The sequence below is a fragment of the Microcaecilia unicolor genome, chromosome 1 (assembly GCF_901765095.1).
Source record: "Microcaecilia unicolor chromosome 1, aMicUni1.1, whole genome shotgun sequence".
In the NCBI taxonomy this organism is placed as follows: Eukaryota; Metazoa; Chordata; class Amphibia; order Gymnophiona; family Siphonopidae; genus Microcaecilia; species Microcaecilia unicolor.
The window spans coordinates 24,576,909-24,601,861 of NC_044031.1; the positions used below are offsets into that span (position 1 = coordinate 24,576,909).

The 24,953-nt window shown below is 45.7% G+C and overlaps 2 protein-coding genes across 2 annotated transcripts in view; one reads left to right on the forward strand and one right to left on the reverse strand.

Moving 5' to 3' along the window:
* The window catches only part of LOC115463370 (gastrula zinc finger protein XlCGF26.1-like), a 952,960-nt gene that overhangs the window by 850,838 nt on the left and 77,169 nt on the right, over positions 1-24,953 (reverse strand). The gene's annotated exons all lie outside the window — the stretch shown is intronic.
* LOC115463343 (oocyte zinc finger protein XlCOF6-like) overlaps positions 1-24,953 on the forward strand; it is a 389,691-nt gene that overhangs the window by 187,622 nt on the left and 177,116 nt on the right. The gene's annotated exons all lie outside the window — the stretch shown is intronic.

Genomic DNA, 24,953 nt, shown 5'->3' on the forward strand with positions numbered 1-24,953 from the left:
TGAGAGAAGAAAACTCGCTTCGTCGTTGGCCGGCCTTCCCTCAAGTCCTGCCCTCTGATGTAACTTCCGCAAGGGCGGGACTTGAGGGAAAGCCGGCCAACGACGAAGCGAGTTTTCTTCTCTCAGACGCGAGGCACCGGCACCACCGCTTGGAGGTTTTTTTTAAATGCTGAGTCGGGTCAGGTGAGGTGCGGGCGGCAGAAGAGGGTCGTTTGTCGGGTCGGGGAGGGGGGGCTCAGACGGGAGGGGTCTCAGGTGGCTGGAGGAAGGGGGAGCAGCAGGGGAACGAGGAGACTCGCGTCGCGGGACATGGGTGGAGGGCAGGGGGGACGGGGGGGGGTTACTGGACATAGGTGGAAGGCAGTTGGCAAGGGGGACAGGAGGGTCACTGGACATGGGGTGGATGGAGGGGAGGGGGCTTCTGGACATAGGTGGAGGGCAGGGGCACAGGAGGGTTGCTGGACATGGGTGGATGGCAGGGGAGGGCATGGGGACAGGGGGGGTTGCTGGACATGGATGGCAAGGGGGACAGGAGGGTCACTGGACATGGGTGGATGGCAGGGGAGGGGGGTTCTGGACATAGGTGGATGGCAGGGGAGGGCAGGGGGCACAGGAGGGTCGCTGGACATGGGTGGATGGCAGGGGAGGGCATAGGGGACAGGGGGGTTGCTGGACATGGATGGCAGGGGGGACAGGAGGGTCGCTGGACATGGATGGATGGCAGGGGAGGGGGTTTCTGGACAAAGGTGGATGGCAGGGGCGGGCAGGGAGGACAGGACGGGCGCTGGACATGGGTGGATGGCAGGGGAGGGGGGGTTCTGGACATAGGTGGATGGCAGGGGAGGGCAGGGGGGACAGGAGGGTCACTGGACATGGGTGGATGGCAGGGGAGGGGGGTTCTGGACATAGGTGGAGGGCAGGGGGCACAGGAGGGTCGCTGGACATGGGTGGTTGGAGGGGAGGGGGTCTCTGGACATAGGTGGATGGCAGGGGAGGGCAGAGGGGACGGGGGGGTTGCTGGACATAGATGGATGGCAGGGGGGACAGGAAGGTCGCTGGACATGGGTGGATGGAGGAGAGAGAAGAAATGCTGGACGTGGATGGAGGCGAGGGAAGAGTGAGGAAGGAGATGAGGTGAGGGAAAAAGGAAGAGAGGAGAAAAAGTGCACATGGATATAGAAAATAGGCAGAAGCTGGATCCACTGGACAGTCAAGTCTGCGGAGGACCCAGCTTTTACTTACGGACGTAGGGCAAGAAATGAAGAAGAAAGGCGGAAAGTAAAGAAATAAATGGAAAGGAAGCCCTGGAAACGGAGTTAAGAGGACAGAAAGCGGCACAATCGGATACTGAGCCAGCATGATCAGAAAAGCAAAGTCACCAGACAACAAAGGTAGAAAAAACTATTTTATTCAGGATTTATTAATTGGAATGTGTCAGTTTTTGGAAATGTGCATCTGTGATATTTTTCATGTAAGTTTCAATTTTTGTAGTATTGTTGCATGCTGAGTCTGACTTCTTGAGGTAACTTTCCAGTTCAGTATTTTGCATTCATGTGTTTTTCAGGTGTGATCAAGGAAGGTGCAGTATCCTGCTAGCGTATAGTTTGAATCCCTTTTTGTTTGTTTTTTCACTAGGTTGTGCACTGGTGTTTTAGAGCCAGGTGTAATTACAGTTGCCTTTCCACGCCACGCATAAGGTTGTAGCTCGTTCTGTCCTTGGAATTAGTGCTGTTTATGGTTTGTTAAGGTTATGAGTGTGTTTTTGCACACGTTTGTGTATAGTGTTTTGCAGTGGAGAGATTGTGTGTTGGCCTTACTAAGGTGGCACCAAACATCAGAAAGGGTGTAGAGCCTAAATCATGACACACTACCTCTAAAAGGGTGTTTTGTGGCGCTGCATGAGAATTGTGGTATTATGATCCCTTGCTAGCTTCATATTGTTGACGGTCTGCATTTTCCGTATGGCTGGTATATTGGTGTATAAGGTATTAATTGTGACTTTTTTTTTTTTTACTTATTTTTTTCTGTGTGTTGTCAGACAATTATGGATGACAGAGTCGGAGTCTTCTTGAGTCAGAGAGCTGTGGTATATATTTTAAAACAATTTTAATACCTTGGTGGTCTATATGTTTTTATATTGTACATTATATTTACATATCACTTAATTTTATTGTATATCTTTTCATTTCATTTTTATTTTATTGCATATATGGGTTACAGAGTAATAGGGGAATTTGAAAGTACTGAATCTTTTCTTAATATTTTTCCTTTATTCTCCTTTGTTATGAGAATTGGAACTACTAATTGTAGTGGACCTGAACTGAATAATTTCTGGGGAGGGGAGGTTTCATGATACTACTACTACTACTATTTAGCATTTCTATAGCGCTACAAGGCATACGCAGCGCTGCACAAACATAGAAGAAAGACAGTCCCTGCTCAAAGAGCTTACAATCTAATAGACAAAAAATAAATAAAGTAAGCAAATCAAATCAATTAATGTGAACGGGAAGGAAGAGAGGAGGGTAGGTGGAGGCGAGTGGTTACGAGTCAAAAGCAATGATAGCATTGTGCTTATTATTTCAATCAGTTTTTTGTACAAGTTTAGCTTCATTTGTCTTTATTTGAAATTTCATAAAAAATGTTCTAAAAATGGAATAATCTTATCAATGGGGTGGAGCTAGGGTGGGGGCGGGGCTACGGTGAGGCAGGGCTATGGTGGGGTGGGGCTAGGATGGGGCCCCTCCAAATTGGTCTGCATAGGGCCCCGCACTTGCTAAGACCGGCCCTGTGCCCGCTACCAGGAAAGTCGAGGCTAGACGATGGACAGCATGGATTTCTGATGTTTAGAAAAATCCAGCACAAGGGTCCATATCCCGCCCCCCCCCCCTCCCCCAAACTTTTCACATGAAGAGTCACATTTCTAAATCACTGAGAGGGATGTTAGCTGAAATCTAATGAGAAAAATTCACAGCTCAGAAACCCTGTGTAACTGTACATACTGTTTTTAAAACCCATTTAAAGGAAGTCTCTGCACTTAATTGCCCACTGCATTATTATATGCAGGGATAAGCGTCACTTTACCTATGTCTCCAGTACCTGGAGTTGGGTGGATTGAATTTACCGAGAATTGAATTCCCTCACTACAGTCACTACACTGCTTCGCTTATGTCCAACCTAAAGGCTTTACACCTTAAAAACACATGGCTCTTATATTTTACAAATACCAAGATATTTAAGGAGTCTTTATACCTTAATAAATATCTATATTATTATACATCTTCTCAGCCTTTGGAATCCTTGGTCGTCCTCTCACTTTTATCTCATTGCATACATATGGCTCACATCCACAAAAAAAAAAATTATACAAACTTCTAGAGCTCTCTAAAAAATCTTTTTACCATGCTGGGCTTTATCTGATATTGCCCACGTGTGAGGGCTTATATAATGCTGACCACAGAGAGCACCCGTTACAGGAAAATAACGTCACTTTATTTAACTGTAGTCTTTAATACATTCTCTTACTTTGTACAACGTCATTCCATGTCAAGTGGTCTGGTGGTCCCTGCGCGAAGGCTGCAGTATGGGGTCAAAGAAATGACTATATCTCAGCAAGTATTGCCTCAGCGAACGTAAAACTTTACCAATGTTCATTGGGGACATGTATGAATGTTCACAGAAAATGTCATCGAAATCCATGATGGTCGCGCAGGGACCACCAGCTCTTATTACGCTGAATAGTATTTAATCTCACTTGTGTTCTATAATTCCTTTTATCTGTAAAACATTATCGCTCAACTGTGCTCTTTTCCTCTTCTTACTCTGTATAGCATTTTAACTCATCTGTATCCTGTACCTACTACCTCTTACACTACATGATATGTATCGATCATCTTTACCCTATAATACTTATTGTTCACCTGTACTCTGTAACATATTCCCTTAATCTGAACAGCTTTACTCTGTCATTTCTCCTTTTACCGATTTATGGGGCCTTTTTACAAAGACGTGCTGAAAAATGGCCTGCAGTAGTGCAGATGTGCGTTTTGGGCACACGCAGAATCATTTTTCGATGCTCCTGTAAAAAAAAAAATGCCTTTTTTTTTTTGCCGAAAATGGACGTGTGGCAAAATGAAAATTGCCGCGCATCCATTTTGGGTCCGAGATCTTACCGCCAGCCATTGATCTAGCGGTAAATTCTCACGCAAACGATAATGACCTATGCGCTTTAAATGCATCCAATACGCACGTCCGAAAAGAAAAATTATTTTTCCGACGTGCGCCAGAAATGAAATTACCGCGAGAGCTATGCGATAGCCGGGCGGTAACTCCATTTTGGCGCGCGTAGACACTTACTCAGCTTAGTTATTTGTTATTCACCTGTACTCCACTACCTCTTATTATTTTGTTCAACAACTATTTACTTATCTACCCTCTATTGCCTTCTCCTACTCTGTAAATTATTACTGCTCAACTTTATTCTGTAATTCCTCCTAACACTTTTCTTCTATGCTTATATATAGCTCCTCTTACTCTCCGTGGAGGGGCATAATCGAACGAAAACGTCTATCTCCATGGGCGTTTATCTCCGAGAACGGGTCCGTGAAGGGGCGGACCGAACCATAGTTTCGCAAAAAATAGACGTCCATGTTTTATTCGACAATTTGTGAGCTGGGCGTTTTTGTTTTTCAGCGATAATGGAAAATGAAAGCGCCCAGCTCAAAAACGAATAACTCCAAGTCATTTATTTGTGGGAGGGGCCAGGATTCGTAGTGCACTGGTCCCCCTCACATGCCAGGACACCAACCGGGCACCCTAGGGGGCACTTTTACAAAAACAAAAAAAAAGGTAAAACAGCTCCCAGGTGCATAGCACCCTTCCCTTGTGTGTTGAGCCCCCCAAATCCCCCTCAAAACCCACTGCCCACAAGTCTACACCATTACTATAGCCCTAAGGGGTGAAGGGGGGCACCTACATGTGGGTACAGTGGGTTTGGGGGGTGGTTTGGAGGGCTCCCATTTACCAGCACAAGTGTAACATGTGGGGGGGGGGGGATGGGCCTGGGTCCACCTGCCTGAAGTCCACTGCACCCCCTAATAACTGCTCCAGTGACCTGCATACTGCTGCCAGGGAGGTGGGTATGACATTTGAGGGTGAAAATAAAAAGTTGTGAAACGGCATATTTTGTGGTGGGAGGGGGTTTGTGACCACTGGAGGAGTCAGGGGAGGTCATCCCCGACTCCCTCCAGTGGTCATCTGGTCATTTAGGGCACTTTTTGGGGCCTTATTCGTGGAAAAACAAGGTCCAGGAAAAGTGCCCTGAATTCTCGCTAAACACGCATATTTTTTTTTCCATTATCGGCGAAAGGCGCCTATCTCTGATCGGCCGATAACCATGCCCCAGTTCCGCCTTTGACACGCCCCCATCAACTTTGTCCGCATCCGCGACGGAGTGCAGTTGAAAACGTCCAAATTCGGCTTTCGATTATACCGCTTTATTCGTTTTTGTGAGATAAACGTCTATCTCCCGATTTGGGTCACAATATAGGCGTTTTACTATTTCGATTATAAGCTGGATAGTATGATTACTCACCGGAGTATGACTGAGTAACTTCCGACTCCTGTGGATCCAAGACATACAGATCTTCCTCTTGTTTAATTCTCGAGATTATATCAGGATTGACCTTTTCATAGCCTGTGTCCAGGAATAAAATTGGGTTATATTTCTAATTATATTCACAGATAAATGCACAGCAGTAGTTATCAGGGAACAGTATACGACGGTGGCAGGGATGGAGGATCCACTACTGCCATCCATTATAAAAGCAGATGGATCTATGGGTTATTATACTTCAACGAGCAAACAAATCCTCACTGAAGAAAATAACGTGGAGAAATCAGAAGGAGGAAAAGGCCTCAACCATTCAAAATGTGGTCACTTCAAGGCTTAGCTGCAGTCAGAGGCATAAAAATCCTCCTGTGCCCATCAAATGAATAGCATTTTTAAAAATTTGATATATTTCATTTAGAAACATTTAGGGGCCCTTATACTAAGCCACCTAGGTGCGCCCAACACGGGCCAATTTGGAACTACCACCCGGCTACCATGTGGCCTGGGCGGTGAGTTCATTTTGTATGTGCGCCCAGTAGGCGCATGCTAACCGGGCGGCAATCAGCATTGTACGCGCGCAGACAATTACCGACTGGTTAACATGCGAGACCTTACCGCTAAGCCAATGGGTGGTGGTATGGCCTCAGGCACAAAATGGACACACGCCAATTTTCATTTTACCACGTGTCCATTTTCAGCCCAAACATTTTGTTAAAAAAAAAAAAAGGCCTTTTTTGCAGGTGCGCTGAAAAATGAACCTGCGTGCATCCAATACACGCGTTGACACCAGTGCAGGCCACTTTTCAGCGCACCTTAGTAAAAGGACCCTTTAACTTCTATGGCGATGCCCAGCTTCCAAGCAGTACTTAAGCCAACCATCTGGTAGAATAATGGAAAAGTGACATCCCAGGAAAGCGATATGGCACCCTAGGGGGAACTGCAGTGGACTTCGTAAAATGCTCCCAGGTACACATCTGATCACTGCTCCCTTACCTTGTCTGCTAAGCCCCCCTAGTGGTTAGGGTGGTGGACTCTGGTCCTGGGGAACTGAGTTCGATTCCCACTTCAGGCACAGGCAGCTCCTTGCGACTCTGGGCAAGTCACTTAACCCTCCATTGCCCCATGGAAGCCGCATTGAGCCTGCCATGAGCGGGAAAGCGCGGGGTACAAATGTAACAAAAGTAAAATAGATACTATTGGAGATTCTGCATGGAATGTTGCTACTATTGGAGATTCTGCATGGAATGTTGCTACTATTGGAGATTCTACATGGAATGTTGCTATTCCATTAGGCCGCGCAGGCTTCTGTTTCTGTGAGTCTGACGTCCTGCACGTATGTGCAGGACGTCAGACTCACAGAAGCAGAAGCCTGCGCGGCCACATTGGTGATCTGCAAGGGCCGACTTCTACATGGAATGTTGCTACTATTGGAGATTCTACATGGAATGTTGCTACTATTGGAGATTCTACATGGAATGTTGCTACTATTGGAGATTCTGCATGGAATGTTGCTATTATTGGAGATTCTACATGGAATGTTGCTATTCCATTAGGCCGTGCAGGCTTCTGTTTCTGTGAGTCTGACGTCCTGCACGTATGTGCAGGACGTCAGACTCACAGAAGCAGAAGCCTGCGCGGCCACATTGGTGATCTGCAAGGGCCGACTTCTACATGGAATGTTGCTACTATTGGAGATTCTACATGGAATGTTGCTACTATTGGAGATTCTGCATGGAATGTTGCTACTATTGGAGATTCTACATGGAATGTTGCTATTCCGTTAGGCCGCGCAGGCTTCTGTTTCTGTGAGTCTCGTCAGACTCACAGAAGCAGAAGCCTGCGCGGCCACATTGGTGATCTGCAAGGGCCGACTTCTACATGGAATGTTGCTACTATTGGAGATTCTACATGGAATGTTGCTACTATTGGAGATTCTACATGGAATGTTGCTATTCCATTAGGCCGCGCAGGCTTCTGCTTCTGTGAGTCTGACGTCCTGCACGTACGTGCAGGACGTCAGACTCACAGAAGCAGAAGCCTGTGCGGCCACATTGGTGATCTGCAAGGGCCGACTTCTACATGGAATGTTGCTACTATTGGAGATTCTGCATGGAATGTTGCTACTATTGGAGATTCTGCATGGAATGTTGCTACTATTGGAGATTCTACATGGAATGTTGCTATTCCATTAGGCCGCGCAGGCTTCTGTTTCTGTGAGTCTGACGTCCTGCACGTACGTGCAGGACGTCAGACTCACAGAAGCAGAAGCCTGCGCGGCCACATTGGTGATCTGCAAGGGCCGACTTCTACATGGAATGTTGCTACTATTGGAGATTCTACATGGAATGTTGCTACTATTGGAGATTCTACATGGAATGTTGCTATTCCACTAGCAACATTCCATGTAGAAGGCTGCGCAGGCTTCTGTTTCTGTGAGTCTGACGTCCTGCACGTACATGCAGGACATCAGACTCACAGAAGCAGAAGCCTGTGCGGCCACATTGGTGATCTGCAAGGGCCGACTTCTAGTGGAATAGCAACATTCCATGTAGGATCTGAAATAGTAGCAACAGTGGAGGAGTGGCCTAGTGGTTAGGGTGGTGGACTTTGGTCCTGAGGAACTGAGTTCGATTCCCACCAGGCACAGGCAGCTCCTTGTGACTCTGGGCAAATCACTTAACCCTCCATTGCCCCATGTAAGCCGCATTGAGCCTGCCATGAGTGGGAAAGCGCGGGGTACAAATGTAACAAAAAACTACTCTCAACTGTACACCACTACCATAGCCTTTACGGGTGAAAGGGATACCAATATGTTGGGAGCAGTGGGTTTCTGGTGAGGTTTGGAGGGCTCACAGTTTCCTCCACAAGTGTAACAGGTAGGGGGAGGTAGGAGCCTGGGTCCACCTGTCTGCAATGCTTTTAACTTTTGCCACACGTTCATTTTTTTTTTCCAGGCGTGCTGAAAAATGAACCTGCGTGCATCCAATACACGCGTTGACACCAGTGCAGGCCACTTTTCAGCGCACCTTAGTAAAAGCACCCTTTAACTTCTATGGCGATGCCCAGCTTCCAAGCAGTACTTGTTAAGCCAACCATCCGGTAGAATAATGGAAAAGTGACATCCCAGGAAAGCGATATGGCACCCTAGGAGGAACTGCAGTGGACTTCGTAAAATGCTCCCAGGTACACATCTGATCACTGCTCCCTTACCTTGTCTGCTAAGCCCCCCTAGTGGTTAGGGTGGTGGACTCTGGTCCTGGGGAACTGAGTTCGATTCCCACTTCAGGCACAGGCAGCTCCTTGTGACTCTGGGCAAGTCACTTAACCCTCCATTGCCCCATGGAAGCCGCATTGAGCCTGCCATGAGCGGGAAAGCGCGGGGTACAAATGTAACAAAAGTAAAATAGATACTATTGGAGATTCTACATGGAATGTTGCTACTATTGGAGATTCTACATGGAATGTTGCTATTCCATTAGGCCGCGCAGGCTTCTGTTTCTGTGAGTCTGACGTCCTGCACGTACGTGCAGGACGTCAGACTCACAGAAGCAGAAGCCTGCGCGGCCACATTGGTGATCTGCAAGGGCCGACTTCTACATGGAATGTTGCTACTATTGGAGATTCTGCATGGAATGTTGCTACTATTGGAGATTCTGCATGGAATGTTGCTACTATTGGAGATTCTACATGGAATGTTGCTATTCCATTAGGCCGCGCAGGCTTCTGTTTCTGTGAGTCTGACGTCCTGCACGTACGTGCAGGACGTCAGACTCACAGAAGCAGAAGCCTGCGCGGCCACATTGGTGATCTGCAAGGGCCGACTTCTACATGGAATGTTGCTACTATTGGAGATTCTACATGGAATGTTGCTACTATTGGAGATTCTGCATGGAATGTTGCTACTATTGGAGATTCTGCATGGAATGTTGCTACTATTGGAGATTCTACATGGAATGTTGCTATTCCACTAGCAACATTCCATGTAGAATCTGAAATAGTAGCAACAGTGGAGGAGTGGCCTAGTGGTTAGGGTGGTGGACTCTGGTCCTGGGGAACTGAGTTCGATTCCCACTTCAGGCACAGGCAGCTCCTTGTGTCTCTGGGCAAGTCACTTAACCCTCCATTGCCCCATGTAAGCCACATTGAGCCTGCCATGAGTGGGAAAGCGCGGGGTACAAATGTAACAAAAGTAAAATAGATACTATTGGAGATTCTACATGGAACGTTGCTACTATTGAAGATTCTACATGGAATGTTGCTACTATTGGAGATTCTACATGGAATGTTGCTACTATTGGAGATTCTACATGGAATGTTGCTATTCCACTAGCAACATTCCATGTAGAATCTGAAATAGTAGCAACAGTGGAGGAGTGGCCTAGTGGTTAGGGTGGTGGACTTTGGTCCTGGGGAACTGAGTTTGATTCCCACTTCAGGCACAGGCAGCTCCTTGTGACTCTGGGCAAGTCACTTAACCCTCCATTGCCCCATGTAAGCCGCATTGAGCCTGCCATGAGTGGGAAAGCGCGGGGTACAAATGTAACAAAAGTAAAATAGATACTATTGGAGATTCTACATGGAACGTTGCTACTATTGAAGATTCTACATGGAATGTTGCTATTCCACTAGCAACATTCCATGTAGAAGGCTGCGCAGGCTTCTGTTTCTGTGAGTCTGACGTCCTGCGCGGCCACATTGGTGATCTGCAAGGGCCGACTTCTAGTGGAATAGCAACATTCCATGTAGAATCTCAAATAGTAGCAACAGTGGAGGAGTGGCCTAGTGGTTAGGGTGGTGGACTTTGGTCCTGAGGAACTGAGTTCGATTCCCACTTCAGGCACAGGCAGCTCCTTGTGTCTCTGGGCAAGTCACTTAACCCTCCATTGCCCCATGTAAGCCGCATTGAGCCTGCCATGAGTGGGAAAGCGCGGGGTACAAATGTAACAAAAAACTACTCTCAACTGTACATCACTACCATAGCCTTTACGGGTGAAAGGGATACCAATATGTTGGGAACAGTGGGTTTCTGGTGAGGTTTGGAGGGCTCACAGTTTCCTCCACAAGTGTAACAGGTAGGGGGAGGTAGGAGCCTGGGTCCACCTGTCTGCAATGCTTTTAACTTTTGCCACACGTTCATTTTTTTTTTCCAGGCGTGCTGCAAAATGGACCTGTGCGCGTCCAAAACACACACCTATACCAGCGTAGGCCATTTTTCAGTCCCCCTTAGTGCCTCCTATATAAGAGGCAGTAAGGGCTCTGCATTTATTTTGTTCAGTGGTTGTGTGCTAATGCTATCATCAGTGCACAGCCAGAAAATGAAATAATTGAAAAAGGCCAAATTTGCAGCCGTGCTACAAATGGGCTTAGTGTGCAATAAACCCATTTAGTAGCGTGGTTCAGTAAAAGGGTTTCTAAGTTAATATCTGAAGCAATGGAGGGTTAAGCAACTGGTCCAAGATCTCAAGCAGCTGCAGCTGGATTTTAGCCTTGGCCTCCCTGGTTCTCAGTTTACTACTTTAACTGCTAGGTTAAACTAATGCAGATAAACTTGTATGGACTATGTATTATTAACTCAACAATAAATTAAAATCCAGCAGATCTGAAGTCTGGTGGCCATTTGTCAACGTACCAAAAAACAAACAAAAAAAATACCTTCTAATGCAGACTAGGTGGGTTTAGGGATTGGGAGGGGTTATGAGGAGGGTTGGTTGTTCCTTCAGTGGGATGGAGGGGAGGGGGTTGGGAAGGGAGAGAGGATGTTCTTATTGGGTGTTTTGTCAAGCTATGGGGGGGGGGAGGGGTACTTTGTATGTTTTGTATTTCTCTAAGCCACATTGAGCCTGCAAATAGGTGGGAAAATGTGGGATATAAATGCAACAAATAAATAAAATAAACAATAAAAATGTATTGATACAAAAAAAAAAAACCAAAGAAAAACAAAAAACAGGCAAATCATTTCATAGTTGCCAGTAACCACAGGATTTCTGTTACAGTGCTGCTGAACAAAGCAGTACACAAAAGTAGAAGAAGCCAATCACAAGCTCCAAGCTGATCAATAAAACGCGTTTATTATCCAAACTCAACATACACTGACAATTGAAACCCAACGCAGGCCGTGTTTCAGCACTCAAGGCCTTCTTCAGGGGTTCTTTACAATTAAAAGATATAAAAATTAAAAATTAAGTATATGCATTCAATAATAAAATGACAATAAATGGTACAAAAGGACAGAAACAATCAACACTGATCAATACCTAAAGTTTTAAATACTGAACCACTATGTTATCCAAGGCTGTCTCTTCCTATAATACTATTCTCTCCTCTGCTCTGGACACTCTCGCTCCTCCCATTCCCAATTCTGTAAAACGTACCAAACCCCAGCCTTGGCTGACCTCTAGAATCCACTACCTACGTTCCTGTGCCCGCTCTGCCGAACGCCTTTGGCTGAAATCCCGTGCCCATGCTAACTTCATACATTTCAAATTCTTGCTGACCTCCTTCCAGTCTGCTCTTTTACTTGCCAAACAGGACTATTACATCCAGTTGACAAATTCTCTTGGCTCAAACCCTCGATGTCTCTTTGCCACACTGAACTCTCGCCTCAAAGTGCCTTCACCTCCAACCCCCCCCCCCCCTTCACTTTCCCCCCAGACTCTGGCTGAGTACTTTCATGATAAGGTTCACAAGATTAAACTTGAATTCTCAATCAGGTCACCTCCACCTCTCCTTCCCTTAGTCCATTCTCTCAACCCTCCAACCCCTGCCTCCTTTTCTTCCATTTCTGAAATCACTGAAGAGGAAACTACACATCTTCTTTCCTCCTCGAAACTAACTACCTGTTCCTCTGATCCTATTCCCACCCATCTACTTAACACTATCTCTCCTACTGTCATCCCGTTTATCTGTCATATCCTCAATCTTTCATTGTCCACTGCAACTGTTCCTGATGCCTTCAAATATGCCGTAGTCACACCACTCCAAAACCTTCATTGGACCCTACCTGTCCTTCCAACTATCGCCCTATCTCCCTCCTCCCTTTCCTATCCAAGATACTTGAACGTACCCGTTCACCGCCATTGCCTTGAATTTCTTTCATCTCAAGCTATTCTTGATCCACTTCAATCTGGCTTTCGCTCCCTTCATTCAACTGAAACAGCGCTTGCTAAAGTCTCCAATGATCTGTTCCTAGCTAGATCCAAAGGTCTCTATTCTATCCTCATCCTTCTCGATCTATCTGCTGCTTTTGACACTGTTGATCACAGCCTACTCCTTGATACGCTGTCCTCACTTGGATTTCAGGGCTCTGTTCTTTCCTGGTTTTCTTCTTATCTCTCCCAGCGTACCTTTAGTGTATACTCTAGTGGATCCTCTTCTACTTCTATCCCACTGTCAGTTGGTGTACCTCAGGGATCTGTCCTGGGACCTCTTCTCTTCTCCATCTATACTTCTTCCCTTGGTACTCTGATCTCATCCCATGGTTTTCAGTATCATCTTTAGGCTGATGACTCCCAGATCTACCTCGCCACACCAGAAATCTCAGCCGAAATCCAGGCCAAAGTATCAGCCTGCCTGTTTGACATTGCTGCCTGGATGTCTCAGCGCCATCTGAAACTAAACATGACCAAGACTCAGCTTCTTATCTTTCCCCCTAAACCAACCTCTCCTCCTCCCCCATTCTCTATTTCTGTGCATAACACTCTCATCCTTCCTGTCTCATCAGCTCGTAACCTTGGGGTCATCTTCGACTCCTCCCTCTCCTCTGCACATATTCAACAGACTGCTAAAACCTGTCGTTTCTTTCTCTATAATATCAGCAAAATTCGCCCTTTCCTTTCTGAGCACACTACCAGAACCCTCATCCATGCTCTTATCACCTCTCGCTTAGCCATCTCTCTCCTCTTCAATCTGTTCAAAATTCTGCTGCACGACTAATATTCCGCCAGGGTCGTTATGCTCATATTAGCCCTCTCCTCAAGTCACTTCACTGGCTTCCTATCCATTTCCGCATACAGTTCAAACTCCTCTTATTGACCTATAAGTGCATTCACTCTGCAGCTCCTCAGTACCTCTCCACTCTCATCTCTCTCTACATTCCTCCCCGGGAACTCCGTTCACTGGGTAAATCTCTCTTATCTGCACCCTTCTCCTCCACTGCTAACTCCAGACTCCGTTCCTTTTATCTTGCTGCACCATATGCCTGGAATAGACTTCCTGAGCCGGTACGTCAAGCTCCATCTCTGACTGTCTTCAAATCTAAGCTAAAAGCCCACCTTTTTGATGCTGCTTTTAACTCCTAACCGTTGTTCACTTGTTCAGAACCCTTATTTTATCATCCTCACTTTACTATTCCCTTATCACTTGTTTGTCTGTCCTAATTAGATTGTAAGCTCTGTCGAGCAGGGACTGTCTCTTCATGTTCAAATGTACAGCGCTGTGTACATCTAGTAGCGCTATAGAAATGATAAGTAGTAGTAGTCTTTGGGATTCCAGAATCTTGCTACTCTTTGTCCTTATCCCTTATTTGTCCTCTTCTCCAACATGGCTGATCTGCAAGGGCAGGCTTCTGTTTCTGTGAGTCTGACGTCCTGCACATATGTGCAGGACGTCAGACTCACAGAAACAGAAGCCTGCCCTTGCAAGCCCACCTTTTTGATGCTGCTTTTAACTCCTAACCCTTATTCACTTGTTCAGAACCCTTATTTTATCATCTTCACTTTAATATTCCCTTATCTCGTTTGTTCTGTCTGTCTGTCCTAATTAGATTGTAAGCTCTGTCGAGCAGGGACTGTCTCTTCATGTTCAAGTGTACAGCGCTGCAGAAATGATAAGTAGTAGTAGTAGTAAGTAGTACATAAAGAATAGCAATATACATTTAATTATTAGTTAATGTTTAAAAATATTCATAACATGCATAAACATCTTTCATTGATCAAGTTAGAGCTTCTGGAGTGGAGGAGGTACAGAAAAACGTCTCATATTACTTCAAATTCATTAGATGCTTTGTCTCCTAAAAATTCAGTTCATGCAATCCTTACCTAGGGAGATCAGAGTCTCATAATTCTCCTTCATCACCTCCCTGTAAAGCTCCTTCTGTCCTTCATCTAAATACTCCCACTCCTCCTGGGAGAAAGAGATAGTGATGTCTTCGAATGTCACCTGCATCTGAAACACAAACCAGAAAACACTCTCAGGGAGACGCAGAATGCTCAGAATGTCTAAGGGTCGTACATGTACCGTAAGATAGCACAGTGTGTGGTCAACCCCCCCCCCCCCCCAAACAAACTCTATTTTAGCATAGGGTCTCATTGCATAAAATGGGACCTGTACTAAAGTAGCATGAGCTGTGGTAAAGTAACCTGTTTTAATGGTAGCCCACGTTGATTAACTTCCCTGAGTTTGTTCACCTAAGGTTCAAAAGGATAGACAAATCTAGTATTACACACAATACCTTGACGATCTTTTAAGTGGGAGAGATACACTCGAGTTTGGTGGTACGGCAGCTGTTGAATTCTGAACCACAAAGCTAGTTTTGTTAAGTTAAAAGATGTCCCCTGAGTCTAACGCTCCACTAGATCAATGCAATTTTGAGTTTATCAAAAGACTGGGAAAGTACGTCCAGTACAAGTATCATCATTAAAATATCGACTACGTAAGAAAAAAGTTGCATTCCTTGCTACTACTACTACTACTATTTAGCATTTCTATAGCGCTACAAGGCATACGCAGCGCTGTACAAACATAGAAGAAAGACAGTCCCTGCTCAAAGAGCTTACAATCTAATAGACAAAAAATAAATAAAGTAAGCAAATCAAATCAATTAATGTGAACGGGAAGGAAGAGAGGAGGGTAGGTGGAGGCGAGTGGTTACAAGTGGTTACGAGTCAAAAGCAATGTTAAAGAGGTGGGTTTTCAGTCTAGATTTAAAGGTGGCCAAGGATGGGGCAAGACGTAGGGGCTCAGGAAGTTTATTCCAGGCGTAGGGTGCAGCGAGATAGAAGGCGCGAAGTCTGGAGTTGGCAGTAGTGGAGAAGGGAACAGATAAGAAGGATTTATCCATGGAGCGGAGTGCACGGGAAGGGGTGTAGGGAAGGACGAGTGTGGAGAGATACTGGGGAGCAGCAGAGTGAATACATTTATAGGTTAGTAGAAGAAGTTTGAACAGGATGCGAAAACGGATAGGGAGCCAGTGAAGGGTCTTGAGGAGAGGGGTAGTATGAGTAAAGCGACCCTGGCGGAAGATGAGACGGGCAGCAGAGTTTTGAACCGACTGGAGAGGGGAGAGGTGACTAAGTGGGAGGCCAGGAAGAAGCAGATTGCAGTAGTCTAAACGAGAGGTGACAAGGGTGTGGATGAGGGTTTTGGTAGAGTGCTCGGAAAGAAAGGGGCGGATTTTACGGATGTTGTAAAGAAAGAAACGACAGGTCTTGGCGGTCTGCTGGATATGAGCAGAGAAGGAGAGAGAAGAGTCAAAGATGACCCCAAGGTTTCGAGCTGAGGAGACAGGGAGAATGAGAGAGCCATCAACAGAAATAGAAAACGGGGGGAGCGGGGAGGTGGGTTTGGGGGGGAAAATGAGAAGCTCGGTTTTGGTCATATTTAATTTCAGGTGGCGTTGAGACATCCAGGCAGCAATGTCAGACAAGCACGCAGAAACTTTGGTTTGGATGCAAGGTGAGATATCAGGGGTAGAAAGGTAGATTTGGGAGTCATCAGCATAGAGGTGGTAGGAAAAGCCATGGGATGAGATTAATGAACCAAGGGAAGAAGTGTAGATAGAAAAGAGGAGGGGACCAAGAACAGAACCCTGAGGTACACCGACAGGCAGAGGGATAGAAGTAGAAGAGGATCCACCAGAGTGAACACTAAAGGTGCGGAGGGAGAGGTAGGAAGAGAACCAGGAAAGGACAGAGCCCTGGAATCCAAGTGAGGACAGGGTATCGAGAAGTATGCTGTGATCGACAGTGTCAAAAGCAGCGGAAAGATCAAGAAGAATGAGGATGGAATATTGACCTCTGGATTTAGCCAGTAATAGGTCATTGGAGACTTTAGTAAGCGCAGTTTCAGTTGAGTGGAGAGGGCGAAAACCAGATTGTAATGGGTCAAGAATAGCATGTGAGGAGAGAAAATCAAGGCAGCGGCGGTGAACAGCACGCTCAAGTAATTTGGAGAGAAAAGGAAGGAGGGAGATGGGTCGGTAATTAGAGGGACAAGTAGGGTCAAGTGAAGGCTTCTTAAGGAGAGGTGTGACCACAGCATGTTTAAAGGAAGCAGGGACAGTCGCAGTGGAAAGTGAGAGGTTGAGAATGTGACAGATAAAAGGAATAAGAGTAGGAGAGATGGCATTAAGAAGGTGGGTGGGAATGGGATCAGAGGAACAGGTGGTACATTTTGAGGAAGAAAGGAGAAGTGTAGTTTCCTCAATAGTAACGTCAGGAAAGGAGGAAAGGGAATGAGGGGAAGGAGAGAGAGGGGAACGGACTAGTGGAGGGAGAGCTGGTGAGGTAGAGAAAGCAAGGTTTATCTTTTGAACCTTGTTGTGAAAGAATTCAGCAAGGGTCTGAGGAGATAATGAAGGGGGAGTTGGGGGAGGGGGCACCTTGAGGAGAGAGTTCAATGTGGTGAAGAGAAGTCGAGGATTAGAGCCAAGAGAGTTGGTCAGTTGGATATAATAATCCTGTTTGGCACGTAAAAGAGCAGATTGGAAGGAGGTCAGCATGAACTTAAAGTGTAAGAAATCAGCAAGGGCCCGAGATTTCCGCCAGAGGCGTTCGGCGGAGCGGGTACAGGAACGTAGGTAGCGGATATTAGAAGTCAGCCAAGGTTGGGGTTTTGTACGCCTTACAGGGCGGGTCATCAAAGGTGCAAGAGTGTCTAAGGCAGAGGATAGAGTATTGTTGTAAGAAGAAACAGCCTCGTTGACAGACGTGGATGGTGCCACAGTAGAGAGGAGGTTTGAAACATGGGAGGATAGAGATGAAGGGTCAATGTCGTGAAGATTCCTAGATAAATTAGATAGGATAGGACGGGACTGGGAGGGAGGAGATTTAAGTGTGAAAGTTATAAGATGGTGATCAGAGAGGGGAAGATCGGAGGCAAGGAAACTAGAGGGTGAACAGTTGGAGGAGAAGATGAGATCAAGACAGTGACCATTTTGATGAGTGGGGGAGGTGGAGCATAGTTGGAGATTAAAGGACGACGTTAAAGCGAGTAACTTGGAAATATAAGAGTTGGAAGGATCATTAGCAGGAATATTAAAGTCACCAAGGATGAGAGAGGGGGAGGAAGGATCATGGAAGAAGGCAAGCCAGGCATCAAAGTCACTGAGAAAGGATGAAAGGGACTTATCAGGGGGACGATAAATGACCGCTATTCGAAGAGGCAGAGGAGAGAAAAGGCGGATAGAGTGGACTTCAAAGGAGGAAAAACAGTGAGATTGAGGTGGAAGAAGGGGTTGAAATCTGGAGGAGGGAGAGAGAAGTAGTCCAACACCGCCCCCACGGCCAGCAGAGCGAGGAGTATGTGAAAATAGATAACCGCCATGGCACAGGGCTGCGACTGAAGCAGAGTCATCAGGGCAGAGCCAGGTTTCTGTTATGGCGAGCAGATGCTCAGACATGATAAAGCCCAGTGAGCGCAAAGAAATGTTAAACAGCAATGGGGAAAGTGGCGACACTTGAGACCAAAAAAAACCAAAAAAGCCGAAGTACCCCCTTTGCAAAAACCAACCAAGGAGATACAGGGAAATACCAGAGAAGTACCAACCAAGAAATATTAATTAAAAGTCATAAAAAGTCAGTCCATAGAGATCTATAAAATCTATTAAAAAAAGTAATATCAAGACTCTATGCAGTCCTGCGTTTCGGCATGCAGTGCGCCTGCCTCAGGAGTCTCAACTTCAACTGGACTTGTAAATCTCTTGCATTGTTTAGAAACAGATATAAACGCAACACCATCAAACAACCAACCACAATATGGGCTGTGACGATGCCACTGTGTAAGACTCTGGTGAGACCTCATTTAGAATACTGGAGACCTCACCTTCAAAAAGATAAACACAGGATGGAGTCAATCCAGAAGGTGCCTATTAAAATGGTAAGTGCTCTTCATCATAAAGTGTACGGAGGCAGGCTTAAAGATCTCAGTATGTCTAGTTTGGAAGAAAGGAGACATTTAAACACCTACAGGATGTGAGTCTCAATTGAAAGGAAGCTTTGGAGTGAGGGGCCATAGGATGAAGGGGAAAGGGGAACTGCCTCCTGGTGGAAGTAGTTGAAACAAAAACTGTATATGAATTAAAGAAAGCTTGGGACAAGTATATAGGATGTGAAAAAACAGTGGGTTTTAAGCCTGTAAATACATGAATTATTTCTCAAAGTGTATTTCCCCAAGTCCATTTAGTAGTGGTTTATGGACTTGTCCTTTAGGAAACCGTCTAGCCCCTTTTTAAACTCTGGTAAGCTAACCGCCTCCACCACATTCTCCGGCAACGAATTCCAGAGTTTAATTATGCGTTGGGTGAAGAAATATTTTCTCCAATTTGTTTTAAATTTACTACACTGTAGTTTCATCGCATGCCCCCTAGTCCTAGTATTTTTGGAAAGCGTGAACAGACGCTTCACATCCACCTGTTCCACTCCACTCATTATTTTATATATCTCTATCATGTCTCCCCTCAGCCGTCTCTTCTCCAAACTGAAAAGCCCTAGCTTCCTTAGTCTTTCTTCATAGGGAAGTCGTCCCATTCCCGCTATCATTTTAGTCACCCTTCGCTGCACCTTTTCCAATTCTACTATATCTTTCTTGAGATGCAGCGACCAGAATTGAACACAATACTCAAGGTGCGGTCGCACCATGGAGCGATACAACGGCATTATAACATCCTCACACCTGTTTTCCATACCTTTCCTAATAATACCCAACATTCTATTCGCTTTCTTAGCCGCAGCAGCACACTGAGCAGAAGGTTTCAGTGTGTTATCGACGACGACACCCAGATCCCTTTCTTGGTCCGTAACTCCTAACGTGGAACCTTGCATGACGTAGCTATAATTCGGGTTCTTTTTTCCCACATGCATCACCTTGCACTCGCTCACATTAAACGTCATCTGCCAGTTAGCCGCCCAGTCTCCCAGTCTCGTAAGGTCCTTCTGTAATTTTTCACAATCCTGTCACGAGGATAACTTTGGGTCATCAGCAAATTTAATTACCTCGCTAGTTACTCCCATCTCTAAATCATTTATAAATATATTGATCTGACCCAGTATGGCTATTCTTATGATTACTATGATTTTATTGTGTTTTTAAGTGATTATTTATGTTTTGACCTCTTCCCCCCCCCCCCCCCCCCCGCATTCTTCGGAGCAGTTTACTGTGATTCCTTTTAACTACCAGGTTTAATGTGTGTCCCGACTTGACTCAGTCCACAATGCTGAAATACACAGATATTCAAAACAGATAATTGGACTCCTGAGGGAGACATCTTTGTTGCTGAAACATGGTCTGTGTCGAGTCCACGGTATCTGGCTTTTTAATAAATTTCCTACAGTCAAACTCCAGAGACTCTTTGTGTTTGGTTGGCCTACATCCCTTCCCTACTCGACCTTGACCCCTTTTATGTGATATCTGATTATGTTCTATTTTATAGTATTTTAGGCCCCTGATGCGGCCCAGAAGGGCGAAGCTTAGCAGTTTTCACCCCTCCACTGCTGCTGTAAAATAAAATTGTTTTCTTTGGACTAGGTTTTTCTTTTTGTTCTTTACCTCGCCATACACACTCCCATATTGATTTCTTTTTAACCTCAAATTTATTAGATGCAAAAATATTACCTATTACTGGGTCTGATCACGCTCCCATTGAACTGAAATTAGAACTTTCCTCCACAGGCAAAAGTCGATCACAATGGCGGACTCAACCCTATCCTCTTAAATAAGGATGGTTTCCAAGGTTTAATTAAAAATGCTATACAAGATTATTTCATAATAAAATTGGAGATACCTGCCTCTCTGTCTGGTGGGATGCTTTCAAAGGTTTCAATTTGTGGATCCATTATTAGCTTCTGTATAGGATGGCAAAGAAAACAACTTGCTGCCTTATCCAATTTAGATTTGGAAATGAAAGCCCTGGAATCTCAATATCCTCATAAAAGTAGTTATGCCACTTTCAGCAGATCATATGCGATTGGCAAAGAATATAATTCAATATGTGCAAAACAAGCTGGACAACCTAATGCTTCCTCGTTATTATACTGAGTAAAATAAAACAAGGCACTTTTAGGCCTCATCTTAAAGGTACCAAACGTAGAGCAACTTCGCTGAAAGACCCTTTACAAGGTGTAGTCACCAATGATGATGATACTGTCAATCTCTTCAAAAAATGTTATCAGTTTTTATATTCATCAGAGACTAATGCTTCCGATAAAGACGTTGATCCCCTTCTTTTCACAGTTTTCCCATTCAACTTTAATGGAGTCTTAAATTAAATCACCTGACTCTACAAGAAAATCAAGACAGCCATTAAGGGGGAGATTCTATATATGGTGCCTAAAAAAAATCCTATCTAATAATTTGCAGCTCTGCACATCCGTCTGGATGCCTGGGTTCGTAACACAGTTCCCACTGGTCCGCTCTGGGGATGCATACCATGATAGAAATGAACCTCACTTCGAATCCAGGGTATGTGGCATATTTATTTAGGTCATTTATACCCCGCCTTTTGCCGCAGTTTAGCAGCCCCAAAGTGGATCTCAACCTCTCAAATTTAATGCTAAGGTTTGCCATAGAACCTGCATCATTCCCTTTGGAGTTTGTAAGATACAACACGTACAGGCACCTATCCAAGTGGGCTTTGAAATTCTTTTTGATCAAGCCTTTAGCGGCCAAAACGATGGGAAATATTTCTGTATCTCCGTGTAGTGTGCTATCCATCACTATAAATAAAAGGTTTTAATAAAAAAAAAAATAAAAAACCTTGCTCTCACCCCTCTACTCCCAAACTGCTGATATTCTCTCTTTCAAATCCCCCTGGCTGATCCTCCTCTGAAGTCAGACTCCTCTTGGAAACTTCCCCACCCAACTGCTCACCTCCACCATTTCCCTGATGGTAAGGGGGGGGGGGAGATTAGAGGAGAGCAGAGCTGTGGAGTTGGTACACAGTAAGTGACAGCAGATAAAGACTTGACTTGTCCATCTAGTCTGCCTGTCACACTCATTATCAATCCATGATTAAATAAACAATGAATGTGATGCAAAATACTTAGTCACAGTGGGGGGTTTTGGCATTTCTGGGACAGACAGTAAAAGTTCACCCTGCCCTGTCCTTACTAAAGTTGCTGTTGAAGCCCTTTCCAATCTGTCCTAAACCAGTTTGCCATATACGGGACACAGACTGTACAAGTCTGCTCCGGCACTGGCTCTAGTTCATCACAGCCGGAGTTGCCATCTAAGTGCCACCGCACACATGCAGCCATTTAAGTTTTGGGTTTTTTTTTTTTTAATACCATCTATTTCTAATTAGAGATCACTAAACCTTCAACTCCCACTACTCTATTTTTCTACTGTCCGACTCCAACTGATATTAGGCTTTACATTTTTCCGGATCTAAAGTACTGGTAAATATAACTTACTAGTAAAAAAGGCCCGTTTCTGTAGGCAAGGAAACGGGCCTTAGGCAGGCAATTCCCCCCCCCCCCCGTGCTACGGCCCCCTCGAACCCCCCCTTCCGTGAACCTGTCGTTCCCCCCCCCCCCGTGCGAGCGAAAACTGCCGCCACCGTGTTCTTCCCTTCCCGTAGGTTCTTCAATCATCTTTGTCTGGAAGTTCCTCTGTGTGCGTCTGACGTCAGACGCACGGAGTTAAACTTTCTGAGAAGATGATTGAGGGACCCACCCGAAGGTAGTGCACAACAGCGGCGGGAGGGGGGGGTGCGGTTTTCGGCGTTCCGGGGGGGGATCGACAGGTTCACGGGAGGGGGTGGGTTTCGAGGGGGCCGTAGCGCGGGGGGGGGGGGTGACAGCTGATTCCAAGGCAGTAGGAGGAGTAGGGAAACACGCGCACTCCTCCCCTTGCCTTGGAATCAGCTGTGTTGACGTCAGTGATGTCCGTGCGTGTCTGCCTTGCAGACCACTTGCAGCCAGGGAGCCACGGTCCCAAGCATAGAACGTTGGAGGTGAGAATTATTACATAGGATATCTGTCAGTACTTTAGATCCAGGACATAGAGAGAGCTCTGACTTAAGAGAAAGATAAATGGATAATTTTACCATATATTATAAATGTTGTAAGTTGCTATTTTGAAGCTGGAGTCGGAGTTGGTACATTTTTAACCGACTCTGACTCCACAGCCCTGGAGGAGAGCAGACTGTCCTCTGTTTTCTGGCACAGCACAAAAGCAACAGTAATACCCTTAACAACTGTACTCCACTGGTTGTTTGCAAAATATCTTATTATCTATTTTAATCTGTTTAATTATCAAAACATCTCCATGCTATAGACTAAAACCCACTTCAGGTTTTGCAAAAAAATCACATTTACCACGAAAGCAGCCAGAGAGAGAGAGAAGAGGGAACACGGAAGTGAGAACAGGAAGTAACTTCAATTCTACAGCAGAACAGGCAAAATTGGCCTTTGTCTCGCTGCTAAATGTGTCTCACAGGCAACATCTTAAACAAAGACAAGGGAGAGGCTGTTAGGGGAGGGGAACAAACAAAAAAAGAAGCAGAACTTTCTTTTCTGGAGCCCCAGGACTGGATTGAGCAAGTGCCAGGCTCATTTCTTCTGCTGCTTGTGGATCAGAGTCTGCCTGGCATTGCATCCCACCTCCTGCCAGTCTCCTACCTGCTGAGTTCAAAGCCCTGCAGCCATTCTGCCCTGGCTCCCTCTTTGCTGGCTCAGGAGCAGCAGCCCTGTGAAGGGAGGGGAACCAGGAAGAAGAACTTTCTTTTCTGGAGCCCCAGGACTGCATTGAGCAAGTGCCAGGCTCATTTCTTCTGCTGCTTGTGGATCAGAGATTGCCTGGCATTGCATCCCACCTCCTGCCACTCTCCTACCTGCTGAGTTCAAAGCCCTGCAGCCATTCTGCCCTGGCTCCCTCTTTGCTGGCTCAGGAGCAGCAGCCCTGTGAAGGGAGGGGAACCAGGAAGAAGAACTTTCTTTTCTGGAGCCCCAGGACTGGATTGAGCAAGTGCCAGACTCATTTCTTCTGCTGCTTGTGGATCAGAGGCTGCCTGGCATTGCATCCCACCTCCTGCCACTCTCCTACCTGCTGAGCACAAAGCCCTGCAGCCATTCTCCTGCCCTTCTCCACTGCACCAGCTCTGCTTCTGACTGATGATTTCCTCCTTCCCTTGCGTCAGGAGACACTTGGAGAGGAAGAAGATGGAGCTCAAACTCCTCCTCTTCCCGCACCTAGAAGCATTCTGACCAATCAGTGACAAGGGAGTTAAAACTCCTCCTCCCCCGGGAAAATGCTGACCAATCGGGATGCTTCTGTTCCCCTTCCGCCCCCAAGGCATCTTAACCTCCTTGACTCTGCCCAGTCAGCGCTGAAGGAGTACAAGCCAAGGAGGTTGAATAGACAGGAGACCGAGTGACGTCAAAACGCTGACACCAATTAGGACACTCTCGGTTTCCCCTTCCCCCCGCGCAGCCGTCATCGCCGTACTCTCAAAACAAAGCAAGCAAACCTATGAGCTACTGCATCCCCGTTGTCGCTCTTTATTGTTGGTTTGTATTTTATTTGTATTTTAATCTCACTTATATTTTCAAACATGCCGGCTTGTGCAGCATACACGGCCCATCTCTTCTCCCTTGCTTTTGGTGCCTAACTACCTTCCCATTCCTGATACCTACACTGACTACATAGTTTTTACCTTTAGATTAGAGGAGTGTGGTAGCCGTGTTAGTCCACTCTTAAGGTTATCAATAGAAATCAAACAAAATAAAACATGGAAAAGAAAATAAGATGATACCTTTTTTTATTGGACATAACTTAATACATTTCTTGATTAGCTTTCGAAGGTCGCCCTTCTTCCTCAGATTGGAAATAAGCAAATGTGTTAGCTGACAGTGTATATAAGTGAAAACATTCAAGCATTACTATGACAGTAAAATAGATACCATTGGAGATTCTACATGGAATGTTGCTACTATTGGAGATTCTACATGGAATGTTGCTATTCCACTAGCAACATTCCATGTAGAAGGCTGCGCAGGCTTCTGTTTCTGTGAGTCTGACGTGCAGGACGTCAGACTCACAGAAGCAGAAGCCTGCGCGGCCACATTGGTGATCTACAAGGGCCGACTTCTACATGGAATGTTGCTAGTGGAATAGCAACATTCCATGTAGA